This window comes from Micropterus dolomieu, linkage group LG15 (genome assembly GCF_021292245.1).
Source record: "Micropterus dolomieu isolate WLL.071019.BEF.003 ecotype Adirondacks linkage group LG15, ASM2129224v1, whole genome shotgun sequence".
Lineage (NCBI taxonomy): Eukaryota > Metazoa > Chordata > Actinopteri > Centrarchiformes > Centrarchidae > Micropterus > Micropterus dolomieu.
Genome location: NC_060164.1, coordinates 4278615 through 4294857, shown reverse-complemented (window position 1 = coordinate 4294857; position 16243 = coordinate 4278615). Strand labels below are relative to the sequence as shown.

General features: G+C 40.4%; 1 protein-coding gene across 1 annotated transcript in view; it reads right to left on the bottom strand.

Annotated features, from left to right (window-relative positions):
* Positions 1-16243, bottom strand: part of LOC123984475 (exportin-1-like) — a 177520-nt gene that overhangs the window by 135379 nt on the left and 25898 nt on the right. The gene's annotated exons all lie outside the window — the stretch shown is intronic.

The window sequence follows — 16243 nt, the reverse complement described above, 5'->3', positions numbered from 1 at the left end:
GTAATTCCTCTTACCTCGTGATTTTGCTCCCCTCATGTAAAGTGGTACATAGACCATGTACTGTACTGCTTTAGTTGAAGGGGGCACAAAAAGGTTAAGTAATGGGCAGGTAATAATGTGGTGATATTTGCTGTCCTAACTATGAAATGAAACAGTCCCATTCCTGGGGGTCAGATCAGCAAACTCTGTTGATTGTTCTGAATCTCATCTCAAAACCTTTTAATTCTGAAAGACGTTTTTTTTTTACTTTCTTGCCCCCCATTTTTGTTGCTTGCTTTGATTTAAATATTTTTTCATATGCTTCAATTGTTATTGTCACTTTAATTAATTTTGAAAATTGCTTTACAAAAACATCACAGTGCAGCACCAGTGTAATAATGGGTGTACCACCCAAGACAATGAACTGTTTTAACTGAGTGTTACTTTTGTGTTATATTAATGATGAGTTAATTACCCAAACCTACATGGTATGGTTTGCAAACCGTTATAATGCACTCCTGCTTTAAAACTTTACATGGCACTATGTCTTACTGATTGGTAATAATATCTGTATCCTTTGCAGTCTTGAACGTCATTTGCACATTGTTTTATACAACTAACAACACATTTGTTTTAAGATAAAACTTGAGCTTAACCTGACAGCGATTTAAAACATTACAATAACACTGGATATAAAAACACATTGGTGAAGTGAGTACAGGTAACCCAGTATTGTGTCTATGCTCTATTGAAGCAAAGTGATTTTTAGTGTGTACTTCCTTTTCTTTACCACGGGGTTGTCAGTCTGCCATGGATGTGTTACCAAAGCATTCCCTGCTTTACAAAAAGTGTCAAATTTGATTAGTTAACTGTAAGATGTGACTGAAAATTTGAGGAAGAGAAAAGAGGTCAAAGGGATAAGAATGATGATATAAATGGGAAAAGACAGAAAGGATAACAAATGAATTTGAACATTTACTTTAACCTGCTTGGAGTATCAGCAGGTTAGGTGGGGCTTAGACCATTAAAACAGCTCAAATAATGTCAAGTCGAGTTGCCAGCCACAGAAAAGTTCAACAAACTGACTTTCAAATGCCTTCAAATGATTGTCTAATAGTTCTGGCACTCATTGTATTGTTCTATGTGGCGAATCCCACCCATCTGGCACCACAGCAGAGCCAACACAAATCATAAAAATTATCGTCAAAAATTATCTGGCTTAGATTTTTGGGCCCTTGGTGGGAAGAGAGGGAAGGACAGATGGAAAAATAGAAGCGCTATCCCCTCTTCCATGAGTCTCTAGCTCCCCCAGTGGGGCAGCTGGGGTGTTTCTTAGGCATTCTGCATCCGTTTGTCATGTTCTTATCTGACATCCATTAAAGCATAATGGAGAGCAGATGCCCTAGAGATGGATAGCGAACCATGACACCCACCCACACACACGTACACACACTGAGACACATCTGCAACATCCATAGAACTAGGTCTAATTACATAACACTTGTCCCGCTCGCTGTGGAACACTGGCAATCATGCCAGGCTTTCCTAAAGCAAGAGATTCTGGGGTGATAAGTGACACCCGCACACGTAAATATACAAAATTAAATTTAAATGTACACGCACACACACTTAAACAGAAGGACGTACATACAAACATGCTTTTTGCACAAATATACAAAACTGATTGCATGACCACATGCAGAAATGGACAAACGCACGCACACAAAGTCAATCAGTAACACATTCAGATGCAGTGATGTAGCGATGGGGAAATGGAATAACAATTAGCGCAACGCCTTGGGAGAGCAACGCCTATAAACTGCTGAGGACGCACAGCCAAGAATAGACCGTCAGAGAAAGGAAGGGGAGAGGAAGAGAGCGAGAGAACGAGGGGAAAATGTGCAGTGTCACTGGGACCAAACCACTATCGAGCCTCGTCACCTGCCAAGAAAAACAGCCATCACCAACAACACAGAAGGAGAAAGAGGAAGAGAGAGAGAGAGAAACAGACAGGGTGGGATGGAAAGAGAGGCGGGGAAAGGGCAGATGGAGAGACACAGCAGCAGAAGGACAAAGAAAGAGGTAACAAGGGAAAGAATAGGGACGGCAGTGTGAAATGGATAGTTTGCAGTCAGCAGGGGGGGGTCAAGGTTTGAGGGACGACATAATTGGACAGTGATGATGATGACGGCTGCTGATTGGAGGTGACGGGCCGACACCGTGGAGACGGGCCCAAAGTGGCTGTCCGTTTACGTGGAAACGAACATTGTTATGAGTACAGTTTGTCCTCTGATGTCATCCTGCTGCTTCTCATGGCTGGGCCTTCAGCCATACCGCTGGTCTTCTGGTAACACACACAGTGACACACTAACACAGAAACACACACACACTAACACACAGAGGCTTGAAAGAGTAAAAAAAACAAAACAGAAAAATGTATAATCACATGCTAACACTCACAATTCCCAAAAAATACATCTACAAAGCTCACACAAATATACACTTTAACATCCAAAGACAAGCAGCAAACACCTATGAATTCAAACACCTTAGTGTCACTCACTACTTGGACCACTTACTGTTACCATGAATCAACAAAGTGGTGATGATGATGGTGATGATGATACAAAAGGCTCCATTTATGGAAATGCAGTGGGTAAGCTGCTGAAAAGTGTTGAGAACTTTCCCCCTCCTTCTAAATGGAGACTTCAGGGTCTGAGCAGAGGGTAAGTAAGCCGGCTGTCTCACTCCAAGCCTCGGCTCGCATTTACTGATTCTATCTCCTTCTGGGTTTGGCTAACACTGACGGATCCTGTCACCATTGGCAAAGTGGGTCTCCACATGCACAGTCACTAGTCTCCACCCTGCAGCCTCCTAACACACACACACAGAGGGCTGGACAGATACACACAGGCCTTTGGGAATGAAAACTGGCAATCTAATGCAACAAATAGTTATGGTACATTCAATTCAATTTTATTTTATTTTGTTTATGGCACCAATTCATAACAGAAGTTATCTTCTCAGATTTTTCATCTAGAGCAGGGCCCTGTTTCAGAAAGTAGGTTTAACAAACTCTGAGCTTAACCATGAGCTCTGAGTTGACTGAGCTTGAGATTTGAAACTCCAAGTTTTCGATTTCAGAAAAACCGATCAGAATAAGTACAGTGAACTATGTTGAACCTGATGGAAGCGTGTGCATGGGGATGAAAAAAAGCCATCATCAATGGAGCTTTGATATTACGATTCACCATGGCAACGGGTAAATAAAGGCAGATCCTCCATCTTAATCGGGTGGAGCTATAAATATAAATGCGTGCCAACGGCGACCATGATAGGCTATATGTTAAAACACAGGCGTGGAGGAAGGAGTCAATATGTTACCAATATTACATTTTATAAAGCATTGTTCATTCATCATTTACCAGACTGGAATTTCCCTAATGAATGATAAAGTGCTTCTCCAACAGCTCATTATATTCATTTTAAATAGTCTGTATTTATTCAGCTGAATAAATGGCGGAAAACAATGCTGGTGGCAAAGATGAAAATATTAATGAACAGATTAGAAACAGTTTAGGCTACTCATGGACCTGCGACTGTAAAGTCACAGTCCTACCCAGTAGGTTAGCCTATTAATGATTTTTTGCAGTGGAAAATGTGTCTAGGTTCAAACTGACTGTGATGTTTAAACGTCTATTTTACATTAATAAAATCTTTCTTCTTCTTTTAAACTACATTAATTTGTTTCAGCTGCACCATGGTCATCCTCACTCAGAAATATTCATATAATTTCCAGTTGATAACTACGATAGGAATGTTCCAATAAGTGCGACTACAATATGAAAGATTACTGTTCATTGATCAGATTTATACAGATTATTTTAAACAGTGTTTAGGCTACTCCAGTAGTCTTATGTAACCCAGAAAGTGTTTCTGTTCAACTGATGCCAACCTAGCAGCTGCCTTAATGTCCACAGAGTCACAGTGTAGCTTATAGATTTTATTCTGTGCTGAGGATAAATCCACGATGTCCAAAGATAACTCTCTGTCCATCCATCGATGACAGATCATAAAAGAGGTCATGTTCAAGATCATGTTTCTAAAGACGTAATTGCATTGCAATATGTGCTTTGATATTGTCAGTATGAATGAGAAAATGTCAGACAGAAGAAGAGAGAAACTCAGCGTTTGTTGAAGTAAACCTCCTCCCGAAGAGGTTAGGTTCACAGCGTAAGTTGCCGGGGTTACTGATCTCGGTCTCTGAAACAGAAAGCTCAGAGTTTCCCTCATCTCAGGCTTAACAGGGCCCAGGTCTAGTCTGTACTCTATGTAATGTTGTTTACAGACAACCATTCCCACCATGAGGGGAATGTGGCAAAGAAAAACTCAGTTTTTACAGGTAGAAACCTCAAAAAGAACGTAGACACAAGGTGGGCAACCGTCTGCATCGAATGGTTGGGGGAAGAGGGAGAGAGAGAGAGAGAGAGAGAGAGATGGAACACAGTAGCCCAATGTGATATCCACATAGAGATGCAAAACAACAGTAAAGGAGCAAGTGGTGCAGATATCATTGAAAGTGAACAATAGTACTAATAATGAAAGCAATAATAATGATAATAATAATAGGACACACAGATCCAGATTCTATAGCTCAAAGGGCAGAAATACACATATACAAGTATAGATATGATATGACTTTTTACCTTCAGCTAAACATGCCCAACAGGGCAATTTTCCCAAAACTGTGTACGCCGTTAAATCCAGAGTATACAGATACCGAACTCTGCAGTAGGTAAGGCCGAACAAGGCTCGACCTGCTCCATGCATGGATTGTTACCACGTGACTGGATTTGTTCTTTTGTAATTTAAATGGCTGGTTGATCTGAAAACAATTGGAGAGGTTAGTTTTGGCTAATGTGACACCAGTGGCTGTGAGTCACACCATGACAGATTAAGTGAGCTAGGTTCTTAAGATAATTCTACGCATTGATTGTGGGATTTGAAGTCCTTTGTTTTGTTAAGTGGTTAATGTTGTAAACAAGCACCAAGAAACGTCATATTTCAGAGAGTTGGAGTGTACTGTACATTAGATGAATGACTGAAGAATAGAATTAAACAAAGCAGTTCAGGTAGAGTCCACTCTTATTTACAGCAGTAGCCTGAGGCCAGCAGTTTTATATGGTGGATCAGACACTCACACTTAATACAGTATTTCAACAGTATTTCAATTGCTAAGATGCAATGGTCAAAACTGAAGCTACTTTTTCAAAACTCTTCACACAGTCTGCATTACCAACATGCATCCTGGCCAAACAGTTAATCTCACCTCCAAAAGTCACTCAAACCACCAAAACACTTCATATAAGCCTCAAAATAAACTTGTCCAGCCAAAACACTGGCAACAATACCCACTCAGAAAGCATAAATTAACATCATCATAACACACTGACCTACAAAACACTAACAACAGGAAGCATTACGTACATTTGTTGAACTGTTCAATCATGTTTTTATCAACTTAGAAATATAGGAAAAATTCGATCTATGTTAACACCGATACCATTTTACACGCCTTCATCTCATCACGCCTGGATTATTGCAACAGCCTTTTCACTTGTTTATCCCAAAAATCTACTGATCGACTCCAGACTGTCCAGAACTCAGCTGCCAATGGATGTAAATGTTCTGCAAAGATTTTCTATATATACCATATCTGTCCAGCTACAGCAAAATGCAGGAAATTTGAAAACATTTTGTTCTGAATGTGTTTTTAACAGTTTTGGACACAGTGTGTTAGCATCTGAAAAACGTGCTGCAGATATATAGTGTTTTGCAGGTGGTGAAGTAGTAATGTGAAAAGAGTTCATGGATTTTAGAGAAAGTGGTCATTGAATGCATTTTGTGTGAAAGCAATGAAAAATGATTCACAGTTTGGTCCACATCCACTTCTGTTTTGCTGACTGTGTGAAGAGTTTTGACAATGTGACTTCAGATTTGACCAATGCAGGTTAGCAAGTGAAAAAAACTGTAACTAGCAACCAGTAGACTGACCTGTTGACCGGCACCACAAGATGAGCACAAGAGTAAATGACAGATAATTAGATAGAAGTAGCAATTAAACCAGGTTAATTATTATATATTGGATTGGAAGTGGTTTAAGAGATGCTTGTGATTAACCAGTATTATCTGTGTAACATCAAACTCTTTATACTCTGTATATACTGGTAACACAGCAACTAAAGTGCTCTGACAGATATGCAAGTGTTCTCTGGGGCCTGATTGTGTGGGTGCGTCCTATGGGAAACCCAGATAACATGAGTCGTCTCGTAAATTCGCAGCTTTACAGGGAATGTTCTTTGGGCAACAATGATTGACTGCCACTCTAAGGGGTCATTCTTTTCTAGGTGTGGCTACATCTCAAGGGAGACAGCAAGTAACTCATGCCTCCAAGGAGCAGAGCTATAAATCTGTGTGCATGGATACAACTCTGTGTGTATGTCTGCGTATCAGTGTGTTGCCCCAAGGCTCAGTTGATCGCTATGGCTTGCCCATTAATCAGTTCTCACTTTATAACTGTGGTGTCTCAAACCTCTGACCTTAAAATATCAGTGATTGGTGGATTCTGAAGTTAAACACCGGAACAGTGTAGCCATTTACAGTAAAATGTGTAGTTTTTAACTATGCTCTCTCTAGAAGCCACAGGTGGAAGGTTGGTTTAAAAAGCCTGTGATACATAAAGCCAATTGCATAGCAGTATGTGTTGGATGTATATCCACAAATCTAAATAAACTGACTCCAAACCCTGCTTTCAAACATTATGGCACCTTAATTAAAGAGAAGAAAACTATATTTATTTTAAATGTTTCTAGTTGTTTTTATAGTTTTAACTTTAAAATTAAATTCAGTGAACTTCAATGGACTTAGTGGATTCCTCTGGCTTGTACAAAGTTGTTTTTGTATGACTATTGTTGTACTTCAATTGCACATAAAGAAAGTTTTTTTTAAAAAGCTGAATCTATAGAATGTGGATTTGTCAAAAAATATCTGGCAGCTTTTTTATAACCTAGACGCAAATATAATATATAATACTGAATCTTTTTTTCTTACCTTCTAAAATGTGACAAAGTCATCTGAGAATAACTGTAAGTTATTCAGTAAATACTCAGGTGATTTTAAGCATCTCTGATTACAGAAACAAGACTGTCATTCATCTTTGCTAAGACATGATCCCACACGTGTTTTGAACTATACGCTGTAGTCAGCAAAGGAATGGCCAGTTCTTACATTGCTGGTGGTTGTTTATCGGACATTAAGTTTGCAAAACCTCTGAAGCTACGAGCTGAGGATATTGAGCTTGACTGAGTGAGAGAATGTGCGAGGAGGGGGCAGCGGGCTGCGCAGCTTGTGTACAAGCAGTAATTGACACTGCTTTGAAGACTCCTGGCTCTGACTCCTGGTTGTGTTGTTCAGGGAGCAGTGGACTTTTTTTATACAGATTATCTATCTCATACTACTACTTTCTGGATGACATAAATATGACAAAAGGTTATTAAATTAATTCCCTACTGCAGCTGTATGAGTGTTGATGTTGTATAGTTTGTCCACCAGAGGGCCCTCTGCAACTCCCCTGTTGGCAACATCTCTGTTTGAAAGACATATAAATGAGCTAACATATTCAGCTCTACTTTTGTTCTGTACTATTTATAACAATAAAAAAAAAAAAATTCATTATGTCATTGGTCGACGTGATGTATAGTTTTTTCAAAATCTCATATAATATAATAAAAGAATATCAGTCTTAAAATGCTCATGTCGGTTGGGCTCTAATTTTAACAATACTTAAATGTGTCCAAGTTCATTTTGTTTCTGATGTTTTACTATTCCTGTATATGCTTGTTTCCTACCCTGATAGCTAGCATGCTATGTCTTGCTGTCGGCTATCTAGCTACTGTAGCCAGCTTTAACATCTAATTTAACACCTTTTAGAATATTTGAGACCTTCACTTCCATGAGAGCCAAATGCAATGCTGTATACACTCACCTCTGGTTTACACACACACACACACACACACACACACACACACACACGCATATTATTTTTGCGTAACTGTCATCATGTGCACTCCTCATAACTGACTTCACTGGTTACCGACTGATGTTCTCAGACATGAACAGGCCTGCGGTTGGCGCAATGAGGATGACTCACTTACCCATAATAACACCCTAAACTGTGATTTGCCGAAATCAATCAAACCTCAACAACAATAGTCTGTCTTCTTTGACATTATAAAACTGAGATTTGAGGTGAACTGGGTCATGTTTGTTGTATAACTTGCCTGCATGAAGACTGAAGGCTTATGTCAATGACAGGAAAATATGTCACTTTCAAATGCTTTTCTTGTGACTTGTATGTTTTCTGCACAGTATAATACTGGGCGCTTTATTTGAATCTATTCACTTACAAATCACTATGTAGTTATCTTGGAAAAAGTCTATTAAAATGGCTTGTTATGTTAGACATTGAGTCCTACTATCCCTCAAACTGTATCACTTTTCATATCAAATTTCCATGAGTCATTGTAGTAATTCATATTTCAACAGTGAGTTACAGAAACAAGCAAAATCAGCCCATCCTCCAGCCCAGATAGCATAGTTCAATTATGCAGCAGCTTGTTTCCACCCAAGTTTATGTTTTTTGTTAGGCCACCACCTCTAGTGGCGGAAAAAGTCAGGTGACATATTATGAAGAGCAGCCAAGTCTGCAGGAGGGTAATGGAATGGATGGAAGTGTCAAGTAAACTTACGACTTTCACTTGGTAACTATAAAACTTATAATATCTATTGCCTGTTAATTATCTACTTTTACACTATAAAGTACCTTTGTGTCTGTATTTGTATCTCGGGTCTGTAAAGCACTTTGAATGGCTGTAGTGTTTGGAGGGTGCTATATAAATAAACCTGCCTTGCCTTGCCTTGGGAAAGTCCTGTGTGAAAGAACGTCAAAGGTGACATATTAAAAGTCTTAAGTTGAATAACAATTTGTGTGTGATTTACGTAACGTAGGCCTACGTATTCTAATCCAACTACGATCTTTTCCAAAACCTAAACATGTAATTTTGTTGACTAAACCTAACCAAACTACAACGTGTTAAACGTCATGTGACCTAGGTTTTTGTTTTGGGACAACTGACAATCAACCTATTTTGGTAGAAATTTAGGTATGAGGTTTAGGAATGAGGACGTGTTCAAATCTGGACAGCCATATTATTGGTCAGCCAAATTTCATTGCTTATTTATAGCTGTGTGAGAACAACGTATTCCAAGGAAATGTCATCTCAATCCCCCCCCCCAGTTGGCTTCTCATTCATACGTTCACAGCATTATTTCTCCAAATAGCAGGAAGAGCCTAAATCACTGTGACGTAGGCAGAAATCAAGGGCATACTGAACGGCTCGATGAAAACTGGTAACAAAATCTCTCTGTGAATGTGGGAAGCGGCAACAGAGTCCGGATCGAGGGAAAGCATTGTGACGTTCTTGTTGTTATTGTTATGATACAACAACACAAAAGCGAAACATATTTCGCTTTGCAATGGAAAACCTCTCGGCTCAGTGTGCTCCAGCTGCTTCGGTTTCCTCCCTCACCCGTCTCCCCCAGCAAGACGTCTTTCATGCCATTGTGGATGTGGCATTCTGGAAACACAATGAAACAAGCGTGAACCCAAACTACACTTCCCCTGGCACCAGCGCTGCATTGTGGGACACGGTGGGAGGAGATGCTGGGTCAGGGGAAACTCAACTGGGGCCTTTGCACCCAAAGCTAACAACAAAAGGGGCAGCCATGTAGATATATATTGACCTTCAGGCTGGTTATTACCAACCTCTCCTCACCTTTACACAGTTAATTCTTTGCATTTTACTGTGTTTTTGAAGCTAAGTAAATGGGAAGAAATCAATTCCACAAAAAAATGTGGAATAGTTTTACTGGGGGGGGCATTTTCAGTATGGATATCAATGATTAATGTACAATTGATTAATAATTGTTAAAATTTAATTTATCAAATCTATAGAAGCCAAGGGGCATGCGGTGTCAGTAAATGTACTGTAGTTTTGGTGTAGTACCCGACTGCATTCAACATAAAGAAACACTAACCCTTTTTACACAGAGTTGCAGCAATACTGCCATTTTAGAATGGTAGTTTTAGTTTAGTTTTATGTTTACTGACAGGTGCTGCTTCCCAGCATGTCCTGGTGTTAACTGACTACTAATTACAAATTATTTGAACTTTGCCACTATAGTTTTAGGAGAAATTTACAACTGTTGTATGCATGTGCTTCCACACACACAGACGGCCATTCTGGATCTTCCGAAGATAAGCAGAAGAGTCAGAGCTTTTCAATTGGCTGCTCATTTTACACCCAGAACCTTGGAGCCAAGAGGTTTAGTCGGCAGTGTATTGGTTTGATTAAAGAAACACCCCCAAGCCCACCAGCAGCACCAGCAGCACCAGCAACACCAGATTACAGCACATATCATGAGCTCACCCCAGGGGGCTTTAGAGGTAGCAATTACTGCCACCACCCACCTGAACCACACACACATACGCATACCTCTTTCTCCTGACCATGACTCCACTATCCACTATCCACTATCCTGTATCTCCTCAGCCTCCTCTCCTCCTCTCTGGGAGATCAGATTACAGGTCCATCTGATAATGGTAAACACTGTGGTTAACTGTCGGGCTGGGCCTGTGAGTACGTGTGTGTGTGTGTGTGTGTGTGTGTGTGTGCGCGCGCGTGTGTGTGCGTGTGTGTGTGTGTGTGGGAGGGTGAGACGGCAGGAGCTGTCAGTGTACATCAAGAACTATCACCAGTCCTTGTTTTAGGAGCAATCCTGCTTTAAGCACTATGACACACACTCACGCACACACACACGCCCATACTCTTGTTTGCATTTCAAAATAGATTATGGGCAGTTTTGTTTTCCTGTTCTCCTAAATTCAATTTGCAACCGTATACGCTGTCTGTGCGATGTGTTTAACTCCATCATCCGTTAGGTCATGGTCTGCTCTGCCATGACATCCAGACCGTTCTGCCCCTGCAGTCGAGCCAGCCAATTACAGTAATCCTATTGATCCAAAACATACCTAACTCACTAACATGTTATCTGCAGGAGCAACCACAAACAGCAAAGCTGCCTCTCACTGTATCCATCCATGTGGCGAATTGTCTCTCTTGACTTTGGGGGATGCTAATCAACTCCAGAGCTGAGCAGAATGTCAGTCATAGCCTGACTGACATTCTGACACACTGAGTTTTTGTGCTCAATTTTCTTTCTATCTTCATCTTTATGACTTGATGGTCTAGTCCTATATGATCTTACTGTATATGAAGTAGGGTTCAATGTGACCAAGTAATCTGAAAACCTAGTACCGATACAGTAGTACTGCACTCAAGCTTCTGGATATCAGCGTAGGTTAGCATCACTTTATCTCTCTATCTTTATCTGGCTCTCTTCAAAGCTCAAGAATCCGACTACCTCCATCTCTAAAGCTAAATAAATGTGGATTAAGCAATTTTAATAAAATACACACATATTTTACAAATTCAGCCAGTGTCTGCTCAAGGTGTGCTAGCTGTCCATTCTGTGCGTGCGCTGATAAAAAAAATCTGGTGTTTGTACACAGCCCTGGCTCTGTCAGTGGGAAACAAACAAAGTGGCCCGCACCCCGCCACACAACACTATTCCAGTTGTTCTAGCTATGATTTGTGTGTTAGTTATGTTAACTTCACAGCAGCAACTGTAACGACAGTATGCTAACCCACAATCTTCACCAATTTGAAAACCACACACTTGATGTTTATACTTAATGATTTCAGAGTGGCGATTCTGGGGACTTGGGCTTTCACTCCAAACGTGACTAAAACAAATATGGATGTTGTAGTACACACATGTTCTATGTTTTGCACAGAAAAACAAAAAAAGAGCATAAAACTGTGGATGAACCGATGAACTTATGGCTGAGAAGAGGGAAACAGCATGGTTCATCCACACAGCACGTTGGTGATGCTTCCCGGTCAGTTTGCTTTTGAGGGCTATAGTGGGTTTCTGATCGCAGGCTCCCCTACCCAGTTGGTGACCTTAAGATTAGAAAATGGCTCTACCCCTTCACACTACAAGATCATTTGGGCCGATAATCTGCTCCGACGAGCCTTGGATCGGGAACACTGACCCAAAATCGGCACAATTATCCTATAGTGTGCCAGCATAACTTAGTTGACCTGTTTTCTTGTCCAACACATTTTATTGTACCACAAACACAAGCAGAGCAGGAAGGCCACAGTGGACTGGTTGAGCTGTGTGCAAAAAATATTTTTACACCTATTTTTCTTATTAAAAACAAAAAAATACAATTGTACAGCTTCTGAATTCAAGTTTCTCCATTTCACTGAATTTAGCTGAATTGCCTTGTAAAACACACATCATTTAAACTCAATAACACAAAAAATAAAACTCACCAAAACTGTCTTGGTTACTCCTTCCACTGTTCCAACAATCATCAACTCTGGTTTGGACAAAATAAAATCACAGTTTGAATGTGAGTTAGATGTGAAAGTATGTTGGCTCTTTTTCCCTGCTTCCTCTCAACTCGACATAGCTGGCCTCTTTACGCTAGCTCACTGAACGAACTGCCTATCTCTTAGCAGTGGCTCTCATTCATTCTTCAGAGGCAGACCATTAAATTAGCTAAATAAAATTACAAAAGGTTCCCAAAAAACGAGGCTAGGCTAGTGTGGTGTTGCTAACAAAGGGGAGACACAACTAAGCTATCACTGCAAACAGTTCAGCTGACTACAGTGCTATGCAAAGTACATTAGCTGTATATACTTATACTCTGCTCATATCATGTTCAAGCAACTTGGAACTCATACAGACATTTACACCACTTTTTTTTCTGGCTCAGCATGAGAGGATACTTGTGCTACTGCCTCAGCTTGAAGTCAACACTTCTTCTCTCACTGACTGACTGTGTGAGCTAGCAAGTGTTTGGCCCATCAGTTGGAGAATTGACACAGACAATAAGCAAGTACTTCCATGTGCTTCCCTGTAAACTCTCTCCGACTGGTCTTGCCTATGTTCCGTTCATTGAAGATACAAAATTACAATGCTGTCTTCTTTATTGACTAACTGCTCAAAGTGGAGAATTATTCTGGGCTACAGGCCCAAATGAACAGGCCAGGTGACGCCCATGGCTTACATGCTCACAAAGACATTGTTAACACGCTGATGTTTAGTAGGTATAATGTTTACCATCTTCGCTATCTTAGTATAGAATGTTAGCATGCTAATATATAAATTACCACCGATACACTGATGGCAATTTCATGGTCATTAGTTTTGCAGGTATTTGTAGGTAAAATTTTGAACCTAATTATGGCTCTAGATAAAAAGTCAGGGGATCACACCAGTTATTTTGATCTTGCAGGGAACATGAATGTGTGAATCAGATGTCATGGTGACCCATCCAGTTGTAGTAAGTTTTACTCTGGCCAAAAAGTACTGCTAAACTAAGGGGATCACCAAAGACATTAGGTTTCCTTTGAATAAAATTGTTTGAGGTAAGTTAGAGGTTCCTTAAGGCATGGAGAGGCTAGTTTCACTACAGACCGGTCCTAAAATCCTACCAAAGCCAATCCAAAGTAGTTTTTTCCAAAAATAAAACTTATTCATATGTGCCCATTAATTGGATTTCTGCTTATTGCTGTGGTACCAATAGATCGCCTTGGACGTGTGTTTTCAGAGAGGAAGACAACAGTTCGAAGTCTCTTTAAGCGTGATCGCATTTAAAGTATTAGTATATACTGGGAAAATTATTTGATATCAAATAAGATTTTAAGTTTTGTTGCTAAATATTATAAGAAGGTCCAAAGGAAGCAATGACTAGCTCTATAAACACATAAACGCTGTTTAGTAGCAGTGCTGATGTGCTGAGTGTTAACAGACGGGCCACATACCAGTGTGACAAGCCTGTTCTCACAAAACAGAAAAGGAGTCCTGTGATCATCTGCTGCACGGAGGTGGGACTCTCATCTGCTACTACAAGAGCGCTGAGAGATGGACAGATTGGAAGATGGGGCCAGATTCCTCCAACATAGTCACATGCAAACACACACCTGAGATCACATCATCACCTGCAAAGATAAACAGACTTCCACACGCAGATTGGATCCCCTCCATCATCTATTCACTTACATAACTCTACATACACGGATATAGTCCACGTGTACAAACCACTGAAATAGCAGGTACCAGAATTCAAATCAGACTTGTTCTGTTTGCAACTCTTTCCTCGGGTTTCTTTCTTTCTGCTGGGATAACATAGGGCATGTCAGGTAAGTAGTGACATCACACAAAAGTGTACAATTTTGCTTGCTTATTCTGGGATAATCCAAACTTTCTGGTACTCATTCCAAGAAAATACTTTCACCCCAGATTTATTTCAGTTGTTGCCATCCAGGAGGCCACTGCATCTGCTACTACTAGCTGGGAGGGAGACAGAACACACACAAAAAAGAGGGACACAATGGACTTTTCATGCTGGTCAGACACACACACAAACACATAAACACACAAACACGAGAGCATATGGAGTCAGGAGGCAGGCATCCCCTTGTAGGCACTTCTGTGGGCAGCTGGGGCTCTTTAGCGGTCAAGGCAGACGTAGACACAGTCAGAATCAGAGCAGCATGGAAATATAAGGCCCTCATTAACACAAATGATTCAGCCCCTTTTCACAGGGCCATGCTGTGTGCGTGTGTGTGTGTGTGTGTGTGTGTGTGTGTGTGTGTGTGTGTGTGTGTGTGTGCAAAAGGGGGAGGGGGGGTGAGAGAGTCATCTGCTTAAGTATTGCTTACAATAGAAAGGTTGTGACCCACAGTATTTGCAAACACATCTTACGGTAAATATATTTCCTGCAGAGGTGCCAGGAACGAATAGAGAATAATTATTACACTCACTGTTACTGTCGTCATGTTTCCTCTTCAGGAATGTCCTTACATAAACAGCTTGGCACACAGGTTTTGAGCTTTATAAGCAGTTACTGCAGCTCTTGAGGTCAGAGTTCAGGGAGGATGGCTGCAGGTGCCCACAGGTGTGTTTGTGTGTGTGTGTGTGTGTGTGTGTGTGTGTACTCAAAGAGGTAGCAGTTAGGGTCAGAGGTCACCACAGCAACTGTCACACAACAACAACAGTAAAGTACTGCCATGACAAACTGACAGTGATGTAAAGAACAATTAAAGAGGGAATGCGTTGCTTTCTAAACTGACATTTCACCTGAAAATACTAAGGATTGACCACTTTAATAATTATTTGATTTTAATGAATCTAGCGGGATAAATAATGAACTGATAAGTTAATGGATTGTAAGATATTATGTTATGTTAAGGTATGCTTTTAGGGAGACATTTATTGTTAATTGAGAAGTTACCTCTTAATCCCTTAATAAACCGTTAAAGTTTACTTGATTTGTTAATTCAGGGAATTTATCAATTAAACCTGTAACGGGCGGAGCTTAACCCAGTCATGGGCGGGACTAACAGTTAGTTATTTAAGCCTGAAGTTGGTTTGGGCTGAAATTGTTATATTGATTGGAAAACTATTTAACAAACATCCAACGAAGGTTAAAGTCAAGGGCAACTGCCCTTGAATAACTATGACCTGGATTACTGAGAATCTTCATAGACATATTTAACAAACAGCCTTAGTTTTTGATTACAATAGTTAAAGAACTGTTTTATTTTTTTAAAAGGTTCCTATATTTATAGTTTATTAAGTTAAGTTGTAATTGAAAATTAAATTTTTTACCTTGGAAACAGCGAAATAAAGCTTAACTAATTAATGTAGCCTAAGGAATGATGAAAAATTGGCTACCTCGGGTAACTTGAAGCCAACTCCACACACACACACTCTGCTTACCTGACCACCTGAGGCATTGTGGGATATTGGAACAGTCACTCCCATCCTCCTGTTTCTTGTTCCCCTCCACCCAACCCCATTAAAACTCAAGCTACGGGAGGAAACACCCACTTCCTCCACATTCCTGAAGGATTTTCCATACAGTGAATAGTAAACAAACCTGTGAACAAAGAGCGAGCGGGTGGGGGGTGGTGGGCATGGACAAGTTAATGTTATTTCCTTGGTGTAGTAAATCAAACTAAAGGGCAGGGGGGGTCTTTTGTGAGCTGGTGGAGGTGTTTACCGT